The sequence below is a fragment of the Rhinopithecus roxellana genome, chromosome 16 (genome assembly GCF_007565055.1).
Source record: "Rhinopithecus roxellana isolate Shanxi Qingling chromosome 16, ASM756505v1, whole genome shotgun sequence".
Classification (NCBI taxonomy): Eukaryota; Metazoa; Chordata; class Mammalia; order Primates; family Cercopithecidae; genus Rhinopithecus; species Rhinopithecus roxellana.
In genome coordinates this window covers 16,251,823-16,266,179 of record NC_044564.1, presented here as the reverse complement: position 1 = coordinate 16,266,179, position 14,357 = coordinate 16,251,823, and the positions used below count along the sequence as shown (strand labels likewise).

The window sequence follows — 14,357 nt, the reverse complement described above, 5'->3', positions numbered from 1 at the left end:
TAGCTCTTCCTGTTTATGTTTCACTTCTGTAACAACAGTTCTATGTGAAACACGGATGCCCAAGAGTGCAATGACAGCACTACAAAGAAAGGTGGAGAGCCAGGCAAAGCACGGGGCATAGGGAGAATTAAAAGGAAGGCAAGGCATCTAAAACCCCTAAACTTTACAGGGAAATATACACTTAAGGATATTCCAGAGCTAATAAAACAAGCTTACTGCTGCAATAAAATGTATTATCGTTATTGAAATACCATCACTTTTCAAACAGAAAGCAAAGAAAGAGAAACCAAGAATCAACAATGTGCTTTTTATGTTAAGCAGGAGTATTATAGAAATGTTTTCTCAGTGTAATTATCTGTGGTTGCCTCCAGGACATGACTGGGTTTCCACAGAATCATTTTTTCCAAGGAATTGCCCACAATTAAGTTCAGACTCAAATATTTACTAGCCAGGTACAGAAAAAAGTTTTTCTAAATACCAAATGGGGTGCCCATAAACCTTACATTTTTATGCCACATTATCACACTCAAGTGTGATAGTTTACATGTACAATTTAATAGATTCCTGCATGTCAGAGAATCATTATGTTTAAGGCATATTATGGAACACGGAAGCATTGACTCTGGAGCTGCAGCACACATTGTGCAGAGGCAACTCTGAGTCAACAACTCGATTCAGCAGAGTTCCATGAAGCCCCTTCTGTGTGCGGGTTCCAGGCTCTGGGAGTCCAGACCCTCCTGAAATTGAGGTGACCAAAGGAGGAGGCAGAATCCTTAAGGAATCACTATATTACAAGGCAGCTGGTAATCATGGCCATGGAAGAAGTTCAAACAGTAAACCAAAGTATGAGAGAGGTAATAACGATAGAGGAAGGCTTCTCGAAGAAGACAGGCCTTGAAAGATGGGTGACTTTAAAGAAGAGAAGACTGAAGTGTGGCTATATGTTCCATGACCAGGGATGGCTGGGTAGGCTGAGAGCACTGGTGTTGCAGGAGTACTGTGGGTGGGGGTCATGAATGAGGACGAGGGTGGAGAGAGAGAAAAAGACCAGATTGGGTGCGTGGTGGGGAGGGTAGGACTGGTGCAACAAGGTGAGAGGGAGGAGCTAAAACACTCTTCTACACAGGGACTTTCAGAGGCTTCTGAGCAGGGTGATAGATGAGATCCTTTGGAAGGATAGAGATACCCATTAGAAAACTGATGCAATGATCTCAGTGAGATATGAGGAGGTCTGAGCCAGGGCCATGCCAAAGGAGATGGAAAGAAGAAGGAGATAAGGAAGACATTACAAAGGTAGAATCAGCATAGTTTAAAACACTTTTTCTTTTATTCTCTTTTCTAACGACTTAAGAAAAGGAAACTTAAGCTTTTAACTTCAGAAGTCTGATGCAGAAAACAAGGAAAACAGAGATAAGTACAAAACGAAAGAAATTTCAGTCTCACATATAGATTAACATCATAAACACTGTGGTATGCGTCCTTCTGGTCTTTCTTTTTTTTTTTTTTTTCTTTTTTTTGAGAGGGTGTCTCGTTCTGTCACCGAGGCTGGAGTGCAGTGGCACGATCTTCGCTCACTGCAACCTCCGCCACCTGGGTTCAAGGGATTCTCCTGCCTCAGCCTCCTTAGTAGCTGGGATTACAGGCATGCACCACCACCCCTGGCTAATTTTTGTATTTTTAGTAGAGATGGGGTTTCACCATATTGGCCAGGCTGATCTTGAACTCCTGACCTCACGTGATCTGCCTGCCTCGGCCTCCCAAAGTGCTGGGATTACAGGCATGAGCCATTGTGCCCGGCCATCTTCTTTTTCTCTATATAGAACATGTTTGCCTTTTAAAACTAAACTGCTGTATATTAATTATATATCACAAGAATTTTTATAAGTGAATATTCCTCTACAATTTTTAGCAGCTTCCAAGTATTTCATCATAGAGAAGTATCATCATTTTCTGAAATAACCCTCTACTGTTGAATAGGTTATTTCTAATTTTGTTGCAATAATGCTGAGATGAACATCTTTATACAGATGTTTGTACACTTTTTATTAAGGTCCTCAGATAAAGTCCTGTAAAGTGGAGTGAATAAAAGTGTGTGTACCTGTTTTCAAAAGTATATGTAAAAAAATATGGCCTCCAAAAGGTCTATTTGTTTACTCCTCAACAAGTTGAAGCAGATCCATGTTGCCATACACAGGCCAATACCAGTTACTATCATTTTTTTTAACTAATTCAGTGGGAAAAAATGGCATTTCACAGTTTCAATTTCACATTTCTTTCATGACTATTCAGGTGTTTTTTGTTTGTTTGTTTGTTCTGCTTTTTCTCAGTTAACATTTTCTGTTCCAAATATTTATAGGTCATTTGTACTATTTGCCTTCTGAATTGCCTATGCAGGTCCTTACGAAGAACTATCTTTTTACTGGGACATCTTTCCTTCCAACCTCAAACTCCTGGGCTCAAGTATCCTCCCACCTCAGCCTGTCAAGTAGCTGAGACTACAGGCACGCATCACCACACTGGTTTTTTTTTTGTTTGTTTGTTTTTGTATGGATGGGATCTCACTATGTCACCCAAGCAGGTTTTTTCTTATTACTGATTGACAAAAACTCTTTGTGTATCAAATAAAAATACATGTTGTGAGTCATATATTGTACCAAGAGCATGTAGACATTGGTACTCTTATACACTGTTTGAAGGAACGGAAATCAATAACATTTTGAAGAACAACTTGAACATATCTTTCAAGATGTTTAAGGTATAGTCTCCCTAGAATATTTACCTTATAAAAATACAGAAATATAGAAACACATACATACAAGCTTTCACGGAAGCACTATCTACAATTTTTAAAAGCCCATTGATAGGTAATTGGTTATGCAATTTACACTACCACCTCAAACTCTGAAAGGAAGTCAGTAAGCTCAGCCAATATTTAATGAGTGGGAAGTTACATTCTACCTTCTTGAGGTCTAATCTACATAGATTATTTGAAATTCTTCTGCATAAGAGATTTGCCGATTCTCCCGCATTTATTTCTATCAGTATAGACTTGTGAATATTTATTTTACACTTTGGGTTACAACCCAATACTGTTATTACATGCTGCTCAAGTTGTTCCAGCTTTGGCCTTCGAGAGTTCTTTCAGGTGGCTCCTGCATCCCTTTGACATAACCCCTGTATTGTTTTTGTTTGTTAGTTTGAGCATTTCCTTACCTTCTGGCAATATAATATGCAACAGGCTCATATTCTATATTTCTTGCCTTAGTCTTAAAATTAGTCATTTCTCCAAGGAACATTGGTTCCTTTTACCAAGTAACAGTATTAGAAACCAAGATTAGCACAAAACAGGTATGAAGTATGCTTGTTGCTACTGGGATATCATCGTTTCTGGGTCCTCTCAGCTGGCGGAGCCAAGAAATGTGTGTGTGTGTGTGTGTGTATGTGTGTGTGTGTGTGTGTGTACTAACCCATGCCTATACACACATCTATAAAGATTTCTATATGTAACCATCTACATCTGCATTAAGTTACACATGAGTTCATACTGATGTCTCCAACTGTAATCCATTACCACATGGATCGTTCTAGCCTCCTCACACCTAGCTTATCTGTAATTTCCCACTCCAACAGTGAGATTGGTTCCCACCATCTACCACTCATTTCCTTATACTCTCTTATATTCATCCATTTCTTATATTGTTTGATTCCAGTATACAAGGATAATGGTTTCAGAATTGTTACCCGTCCCCCTTGGGAAACAACTTTATCAAATAGAGTATGATGCTTATATGTAGTTCCTTTTGTCTTTAGTCTTATAGGCTCCATTCTATTACCAATTTACTTAGGCCAGCAATGTTTTCTCTCCCCCTCTTCAGTGAGGTTGTTCATACATTTATAATAGATTCTTTTGTGACATTCTGCTGTATCATTTTGTAACATTATCTATAACAACATGTAACATTTTGTTACATGTTGTTACAATATAAGATCCCTCAAGTTGAATTTTAAAAATTTGTATATATTAAGGTTTCAAGGGCCGGGGCACGGTGGCTCACACCTGTAATCTCAGCACTTTGGGAGGCCGAGGTGGGTGGATCACGAGGTCAGGAGATCGAGACCATCCTGGCTAACACGGTAAAACCCCGTTATCTACTAAAAGCACAAAAAAATTAGCCAGGCGTGGTTGGGGGTGCCTGTAGTCCCAGCTACTCAGGAGGCTGAGGCAGGAGAATGGCATGAACCCCGGGAGGTGGAGCTTGCAGTGAGCCGAGATCACACCACTGCACTCCAGCCTGGGTAACAGAGTGAGACTCCATCAAAAAAAAAAAAAAAAGGTTTCCTCTTGGTGCTATAAAGTTAACAAATGCACTATGTCCTGTATCCATTATGATAATATCATATAGTTTCACTGACTTAAAAAAAAAAAAAAAAACAACCCAGGTTTCACCTATTTAGCCCTCTCCCCTTTCCAAAGCCCTGACAAACACTGAGTTGTTTATCATCATCTCTATAGCTTTACCTTTTCCAGAATGTCAAAAAAGGAAATATAAATGTAAAAGTATAATCATGTTGATAACTTGATTGATTTTTTGCTAGCAAGAACATCTTCTTTGCTCTGTAATAAACCAACAATAATGATTCAGGAGGAGGAAGAAAAGAGAAAAGGAATCCTCCATATGTAACCTTTCAAGACTGGCTTTTTTTACTTAGCAATATGCACTTAAGATTCATCCATAACAAAAAGATGGGAACAACAGACACTGGGGACTATGAGAGGAAGGAGAGAGAGGGGGCAAAGGCTCAGAAACTACCTATTGGGTACTATGCTCACTACCTGGGTGACAAGATCATTCATACCCCAAAACCTCAGCATCATGCAATACACTCATGTAACAAAGCTGCACATGTACTCTGAATCTAAAATAAAAGCTGAAATTATTATTTTTTTAAATATTCAGGCTGGGCATGGTGGATCACGCCTGTAATCCTGCACTTTAGGAGGCTGAGGCGGGCGGATCACCTGAGGTCAGGAGTTCCAGACCAGCCTGACCAACATGGAGAAACCCCATCTGTATTAAAAACACAAAATTAGCCGGGTATGGTGGCGTATGCCTATGATCCCAGCTACTCAGGAGGCTGGGGCAGGAGAATCGCTTGAACCCAGGAGGTGGAGGATGTGGTGAGCTGAGATCACGCCACTGCACTCCAGCCTGGGGAACAAGAGCTAAACTCTGTCTCAAAAAAAGAAAAAAAAAGAAAAAAAAAAGGTTCGTCCATGTCTTTACATGACTTGAAAGCTCCTTTTCTCTTTTTTGGATGAATACTATTCCATTGTATGGATTTACCGTGGTTCATTATCCATTTACCTTACCTACTGAAGGATGATATCTTGGCTACTTCTGATTTTCAACAACTATGAATAAAGGTGCTATAAACATTTGTGTGCTGTTTTTTGTGTGTGGATATAAGTTTTCAGATCAGCTAGGTAAATACCTAGGAGTGCAGTTGCTGGACTGAGTGTCTCATTTTGCATTCCCACCAGCTATGAGTAAGAGTTTGGTGTTGCTTCAGATCTTTGACGGCAACTGATGTTATCAGGGTTTTTTGTTTGTTTTATTTAGACATTCTAATAGGTATGTAGTGTTTTGTATTTCCCTAATGATAAATAATGTTGAGCATCTTGTCATATGTTTATTTGCCATCTGCATATCTTCTTTGGTGAGGTTTCTTCGGATATTTGACCATTTTTTAATTGGGCTGTTTTCTTATTGTTGAGTTTCAAGAGTATATTTTGGATACAAGACCTTTATCAGATATGTGTTTTGCAAATATTTTCTCCCAATCTGTGTTAAGTCTTTTAATTCTCTTTACCATGTGTTTTGCAGAGTGAAAAAATTTAATTTTCATAAAGTCCCAACTTGTTTTTTCTTTCATGAATTGTACTTTTGGTGTTTTACCTGATAACTCATTAATAAATCCAAGGTCATACAGGTTTTCTTCTATGTTTTCTCCTAAAAGTTTTACAGTTTTGTTTTTTACATTTAGGCCTATGATCCATTTTCAATTAATTTTTAGGAAAGGTCTAAGGTCTGTGTCTAGGTTTTTTTTTTTTTACATATACACACAAATATTTAAATTCTTCCAGCACCACTTGTCCTTTCTCCAAGATCAGCTGACCATACTTCTGTGGGTCTATCTATTGGCTCCATCGACCTACGTAATGGGGTCAATTCTGTCACCAATACCATGCTGTCTTAATAAGTGTAGCTTTACAGTTAAGTGCTGAAATCAGGTAGAGTGAGCCCTCCAATTTTGTTCTTTTTCAGTATTGTGCTGATATTTGTAAAACAGCTTTCTAGGACTTTGATTGGGATTGCACTGAATCTATTGATCGAGTTAGGAAGAACTGACATCTTAACACTATTGAGTCTTCCACTCCATGAAGATGGAATATTTCTCTATTTATTTAGCTGTAGTTTGATTTCTTTTTTCAGTTTTTGAGGTTTCCACATTAACAGAACCTGTTTTTGTTGTGTGGTTTTGTTGTTGTTGTTGTTGCTGTTTTGGTGATATTGTAAATGGTATTGTTTGTTAACTTCAAATTGCAGTTCCTCATTGCTGGTCTAGATGAAATCAACTGACTTTTGCATACTGGCCTGTGTCTTGCAACTCTGCTTACTCACTTCTTAGTTCAAGGAGTAGTTTTGGAGATTTCTTTGGAATTTTCTACTTAGATAATCATGTCACCTATGTATAAAGGTCGTTTTACTTCCTCCTTTCCAATCTGTATACATTTTATTTATTTTCTTGTCTTACTGCACTAGCCAGGGCTTGCAGTAAGACATTGCACAGAATGGGTAAGAGAGCACATCCTTGCCTTGTTCCCAATCTTAGGGAGAAAGTATTCAGTGTCTTACCATTATGCATGATGTTGGCTGAAGGACTTTTGTAGATGTTCTTTATCAAGTTGAAGAAGTTTTGTTCTATTCCTAATTGGTTGAGTTTTTTGTTTGTTTGTTTGTTTTTTGTTTTTGTTTTTGAGATGGAGTCTCGCTCTGTCACCCAAGCTGGAGTGCACTGGCCAGATCTCAGCTCACTGCAAGCTCCGCCTCCTGGGTTCACGCCATTCTCCTGCCTCAGCCTCCCGAGTAGCTGGGACTACAGGCGCCCGCCACCTCGTCCGGCTAGTTTTTTGTATTTTTTTTAGTAGAGACGGGGTTTCACCGTGTTAGCCAGGATGGTCTCGATCTCCTGACCTTGTGATCCGCCTGCCTCGGCCTCCCAAAGTGCTGGGATTACAGGCTTGAGCCACCGCGCCCGGACTTTTTTTTCTTTTTTTTTAAATTATGAATGAGTACTGGACTTTGTCAGATGCTTTTTCAGGTCAAATGATACAATAATATGATTTTTCTACCCTAGCCTATTTTACAGTGGGCTACATTAATTGATTTCCAATTGCTGAAGGAGCCAAACATACCTGGAGTATATCCCCAGTGGGTCATGGTGCTAATAAACCTTTAATACACATAAGCTATTATTAACACAATTACTGTTTTTTGTTTTTTTTTTTTTTATTATACTTTAAGTTCTAGGGTACATGTGCATAACGTGCAGGTTTGTTACATATGTATACTTATGCCATGTTGGTGTGCTGCACCCATCAACTCGTCAGCACCCATCAATTCATCATTTATATCTTGTATAACTCCCCAATGCAAGCCCTCCCTCCTCCCCCCTCCCCCCTCCCCATGATAGGCCCCTGTGCGTGATGTTCCCCTTCCCGAGTCCAAGTGATCTCATTGTTCAGTTCCCACCTATGAGTGAGAACATGCGGTGTTTGGTTTTCTGTTCTTGTGATAGTTTGCTAAGAATGATGGTTTCCAGCTGCATCCATGTCCCTACAAAGGACGCAAACTCATCCTTTTTTATGGCTGCATAGTATTCCATGGTGTATATGTGCCACATTTTCTTAATCCAGTCTGTCACAGATGGACATTTGGGTTGATTCCAAGTCTTTGCTACTGTGAATAGTGCCGCAATAAACATACGTGTACATGTGTCTTTGTAGTAGAATAATTTATAATCCTTTGGGTATATACCCAGTAGTGGGATGGCTGGGTCATATGATACATCTAGTTCTAGATCCTTGAGGAATTGCCATACTGTTTTCCATAATGGTTGAACTAGTTTACAATCCCACCAACAGTGTAAAAGTGTTCCTATTTCTCCACATCCTCTCCAACACCTGTTGTTTCCTGACTTCTTAATGATTGCCATTCTAACTGGTGTGAGATGGTATCTCATTGTGGTTTTGATTTGCATTTCTCTGATGGCGAGTGATGATGAGCATTTTTTCATGTGTCTGTTGGCTGTATGAATATCTTCTTTTGAGAAATGTCTGTTCATATCCTTTCCCCACTTTTTGATGGGGTTGTTTGTTTTTTTCTCGTATATTTGTTTGAGTTCTTTGTAGATTCTGGATATTAGCCCTTTGTCAGATGAGTAGGTTGCAAACATTTTCTCCCATTCTGTAGGTTGCCTGTTCACTCTGATGGTAGTTTCTTTTGCTGTGCAAAAGCTCTTTAGTTTAATTAGATCCCATTTGTCAATTTTTGCTTTTGCTGCCATTGCTTTTGGTGTTTTAGACATGAAGTCCTTACCCATGCCTATGTCCTGAATGGTACTACCTAGATTTTCTTCTAGGGTTTTTATGGTATTAGGTCTAACATTTAAGTCTCTAATCCATCTTGAATTAATCTTCGTATAAGGGGTAAGGAAAGGATCCAGTTTCAGCTTTCTACTTATGGCTAGCCAATTTTCCCAGCACCATTTATTAAATAGGGAATCCTTTCCCCATTTCTTGTTTCTCTCAGGTTTATCAAAGATCAGATGGCTGTAGATGTGTGGTATTATTTCTGAGGACTCTGTTCTGTTCCATTGATCTATATCTCTATTTTGGTACCAGTACCATGCTGTTTTGGTTACTGTAGCCTTGTAGTATAGTTTGAAGTCAGGTAGCGTGACGCCTCCAGCTTTATTCTTTTGACTTAGGATTGTCTTGGCAATGCGGGCTCTTTTTTGGTTCCATATGAACTTTAAAGCAGTTTTTTCCAATTCTGTGAAGAAACTCATTGGTAGCTTGATGGGGATGGCATTGAATCTATAAATAACCTTGGGGAGTATGGCCATTTTCACGATATTGATTCTTCCTATCCATGAGCATGGTATGTTCTTCCATTTGTTTGTGTCCTCTTTTATTTCACTGAGCAGTGGTTTGTAGTTCTCCTTGAAGAGGTCCTTTACATCCCTTGTAAGCTGGATTCCTAGGTATTTTATTCTCTTTGAAGCAATTGTGAATGGAAGTTCATTCCTGATTTGGCTCTCTGCTTGTCTGTTACTGGTGTATAAGAATGCTTGTGATTTTTGCACATTAATTTTGTATCCTGAGACTTTGCTGAAGTTGCTTATCAGCTTAAGGAGATTTTGGGCTGAGACGATGGGGTTTTCTAAATATACAATCATGTCATCTGCAAACAGGGACAATTTGACTTCTTCTTTTCCTAACTGGATACCCTTGATTTCTTTCTCTTGCCTGATTGCCCTAGCCAGAACTTCCAACACTATGTTGAATAGGAGTGGTGAGAGAGGGCATCCCTGTCTTGTGCCAGTTTTCAAAGGGAATTTTTCCAGTTTTTGCCCATTCAGTATGATATTAGCTGTGGGTTTGTCATAAATAGCTCTTATTATTTTGAGGTATGTTCCATCAATACCGAATTTATTGAGCGTTTTTAGCATGAAGGGCTGTTGAATTTTGTCAAAAGCCTTTTCTGCATCTATTGAGACAATCATGTGGTTCTTGTCTTTGGTTCTGTTTATATGCTGGATTACGTTTATTGATTTGCGAATGTTGAACCAGCCTTGCATCCCAGGGATGAAGCCCACTTGATCATGGTGGATAAGCTTTTTGATGTGCTGCTGAATCCGGTTTGCCAGTATTTTATTGAGAATTTTTGCATCAATGTTCATCAGGGATATTGGTCTAAAATTCTCTTTTTTTGATGTGTCTCTGCCAGGCTTTGGTATCAGGATGATGTTGGCCTCATAAAATGAGTTAGGGAGGATTCCCTCTTTTTCTATTGATTGGAATAGTTTCAGAAGGAATGGTACCAGCTCCTCCTTGTACCTCTGGTAGAATTCAGCTGTGAATCCATCTGGTCCTGGACTTTTTTTGGTGGGTAGGCTGTTAATTGTTGCCTCAATTTCAGAGCCTACTATTGGTCTATTCAGGGATTCAACTTCTTCCTGGTTTAGCCTTGGGAGAGTGTAAGTGTCCAGGAATTTATCCATTTCTTCTAGATTTTCTAGTTGATTTGCGTAGAGGCGTTTATAGTATTCTCTGATGGTAGTTTGTATTTCTGTGGGGTCCGTGGTGATATCCCCTTTATCATTTTTTATTGCATCTATTTGATTCCTCTCTCTTTTCTTCTTTATTAGCCTTGCTAGCGGTCTGTCAATTTTGTTGATCTTTTCAAAAAACCAACTCCTGGATTCATTGATTTTTTGGAGGGTTTTTTGTGTCTCTATCTCCTTCAGTTCGGCTCTGATCTTAGTTATTTCTTGCCTTCTGCTAGCTTTTGAATGTGTTTGCTCTTGCCTCTCTAGTTCTTTTAATTGTGATGTTAGAGTGTCAATTTTAGATCTTTCCTGCTTTCTCTTGTGGGCATTTAGTGCTATAAATTTCCCTCTACACACTGCTTTAAATGTGTCCCAGAGATTCTGGTATGTTGTATCTTTGTTCTCATTGGTTTCAAAGAACATCTTTATTTCCGCTTTCATTTCGTTATGTACCCAGTAGTCATTCAGGAGCAGGTTGTTCAGTTTCCATGTAGTTGAGCGGTTTTGATTGAGTTTCTTAGTCCTGAGTTCTAGTTTGATTGCACTGTGGTCTGAGAGACAGTTTGTTATAATTTCTGTTCTTTTACATTTGCTGAGGAGTGCTTTACTTCCAATTATGTGGTCAATTTTGGAATAAGTGCGATGTGGTGCTGAGAAGAATGTATATTCTGTTGATTTGGGGTGGAGAGTTCTATAGATGTCTATTAGGTCCGCTTGGTGCAGAGATGAGTTCAATTCCTGGATATCCTTGTTAACTTTCTGTCTCGTTGATCTGTCTAATGTTGACAGCGGAGTGTTGAAGTCTCCCATTATTATTGTATGGGAGTCTAAGTCTCTTTGTAAGTCTCTAAGGACTTGCTTTATGAATCTGGGTGCTCCTGTATTGGGTGCATATATATTTAGGAGAGTTAGCTCTTCCTGTTGAATTGATCCCTTTACCATTATGTAATGGCCTTCTTTGTCTCTTTTGATCTTTGATGGTTTAAAGTCTGTTTTATCAGAGACAAGGATTGCAACCCCTGCTTTTTTTTGTTCTCCATTTGCTTGGTAGATCTTCCTCCATCCCTTTATTTTGAGCCTATGTATGTCTCTGCATGTGAGATGGGTCTCCTGAATACAGCAGACTGATGGGTCTTGACTCTTTATCCAGTTTGCCAGTCTGTGTCTTTTAATTGGAGCATTTAGTCCATTAACATTTAAGGTTAATATTGTTATGTGTGAACTTGATCCTGCCATTATGATATTAACTGGTTATTTTGCTTGTTAGTCGATGCAGTTTCTTCCTAGCCTCGATGGTCTTTACATTTTGGCATGTTTTTGCGATGGCTGGTACCGGTTGTTCGTTTCCATGTTTAGGGCTTCCTTCAGGGTCTCTTGTAAGGTAGGCCTGGTGGTGACAAAATCTCTAAGCATTTGCTTATCTGTAAAGGATTTTATTTCTCCTTCACTTATGAAACTTAGTTTGGCTGGATATGAAATTCTAGGTTTAAAATTCTTTTCTTTAAGAACGTTGAATATTGGCCCCCACTCTCTTCTGGCTTGTAGGGTTTCTGCCGAGAGATCTGCTGTTATTCTGATGGGCTTCCCTTTGTGGGTTACCCGACCTTTCTCTCTGGCTGCCCTTAAGATTTTTTCCTTCATTTCAACTTTGGTGAATCTGGCAATGATGTGTCTTGGAGTTGCTCTTCTGGAGGAGTATCTTTGTGGCGTTCTCTGTATTTCCTGAATTTGAATGTTGTCCTGCCCTACTAGGTTGGGGAAGTTCTCCTGGATGATATCCTGAAGAGTGTTTTCCAACTTGGTTCCATTTTCCCCCTCACTTTCAGGCACCCCAATCAGACGTAGATTTGGTCTTTTTACATAATCCCATACTTCTTGCAGGCTTTGCTCATTTCTTTTTCTTCTTTTTTCTTTTGGTTTCTCTTCTCGCTTCATTTCATTCATTTGATCTTCAATCGCTGATACTCTTTCTTCCAGTTGATCGAGTCGGTTACTGAAGCTTGTGCATTTGTCACGTATTTCTCGTGTCATGGTTTTCATCTCTGTCATTTCGTTTATGATCTTCTCTGCATTAATTAGTCTAGCTGTCAATTCTTCCACTCTTTTTTCAAGATTTTTAGTTTCTTTGCGCTGGGTACGTAATTCCTCCTTTAGCTCTGAGAAGTTTGATGGACTGAAGCCTTCTTCTCTCCTCTCATCCAAGTCATTCTCTGATCAGCTTTGACCCGTTGCTGGCGATGGGCTGTGCTCCTTCGCAGGGGGAGATGCGCTCTTATTTTTTGAATTTCCAGCTTTTCTGCCCTGCTTCTTCCCCATCTTTGTGGTTTTATCTGTCTCTGGTCTTTGATGGTGGTGACATACTGATGGGGTTTTGGTATAGGTGTCCTTCCTGTTTGATAGTTTTCCTTCTGACAGTCAGAAGGACTGTCTGTTGGTCTGTTGGAGATTGCTTGAGGTCCACTCCAGACCCTGTTTGCCTGGGTAACAGCAGCAGAGGTTGCCGAAGATAGAATATTGCTGAACAGCGAGTGTACCTGTCTGATTCTTCCTTTGGAAGTTTCCTCTCAGGGGTGTACTCCACCCTGTGAGGTGTGGGGTGTCAGACTGCCCCTAGTGGGGGATTTCCCCCAGCTAGGCTACTCAGGGGTCAGAGACACACCTGAGCAGGCAGTCTGTCCGTTCTCAGATCTCAACCTCCGCGTTGGGAGATCCACGGCTCTCCCCAAAGCTGTCAGACAGAGTCGTTCGCGTCTGCACCGGCTCCCGCTACTTCCCCTGTTGGTCTTCAGCTGTGCGCTGTCCCCAGAGGTGGAGACTACAGAGACAGGCAGGCTTCCTTGAGCTGCTGTGAGCTCCACCCCGTTCGAGCTTCCCAGCGGCTTTGTTTACCTACTTAAGCCTCAGCAATGGCGGGCGCCCCTCCCCCAGCCTCGCTGCTGCCTTGCGGATAGATCGCGGCAGACTGCTGTGTTAGCAGTGAGGGAGGCTTCGTGGGCGTGGGACCCTCCCGGCCAGGATTGGGATATATTCTCCTGGTGTGCCTGTCTGCTTACAGCGCAGTATTGGGGTGGGAGTTACCCGATTTTCCAGGTGTTGTGTGTCTCAGTTCCCCTGGCTAGGAAAACGGATCCCCTTCCCCCTTGCGCTTCCAGGTGAGGCGATGCCTCGCCCTGCTTCAGCTCTCGCTGGTCAGGCTGCAGCAGCTGACCAGCACCGATTGTCCGGCACTCCCTAGTGAGACGACCCCAGTACCTCAGTTGAAAATGCAGAAATCACCGGTCTTCTGTGTCGCTTGCGCTGGGAGTTGGAGACTGGAGCTGTTCCTATTCGGCCATCTTGCTCCGCCCCCGATAGTGCAGAACAACACAATTATTGTTATAGTGGTACAGGTAGCACTGGCATTTAGCTACTGAGGACTATGATATCTGGGAAATGCCATAGTGGAATTTTAAAAAAACAGAATAGCTATGGACACAACTTTATTCAGTTAACCAACTATGAATAAAAATAATCAAAGAATAAAACAAAGAAAAACAACAAGAAAAATCCAAGTTTAAGAATACTATTATTTCTTAAGAAAAATCTACTTTTGCCACAAATTTCTCATAAGCCCATTCACAGTTTTCTTAGAAACCAAGAGTTTGAAAGAATCTCAGAGGTCCCACCTACTCCCTGCCCTGACAGCTGGATGGTGTTCTACAGTAGTAAAGCCCTTGTCTGGTCTCTGCCTGAGCCTTCATGGTTAAGAAACTTCCTTATATTACGAGACGGCCAACTGCCTCCCCATTTCCATACCTTGGGCCCTGAACTTATTGACCAGACCCCATAGATTATGTGTAATCCTGCTTCCCCATTAAGAACTCCTCAATTGCTTGAAAACCTTGATGACGTTCTCTCTGAGTCTTCTCACTCACAGATCCTCCACTTATCCCTGTATAACATGTTTTCTTTCCCCTACTCTT

The 14,357-nt window shown here is 40.5% G+C and overlaps 1 protein-coding gene across 1 annotated transcript in view; it reads right to left on the bottom strand.

Annotated features, from left to right (window-relative positions):
* Positions 1 to 14,357, bottom strand: part of RALGPS1 (Ral GEF with PH domain and SH3 binding motif 1) — a 315,889-nt gene that overhangs the window by 180,668 nt on the left and 120,864 nt on the right.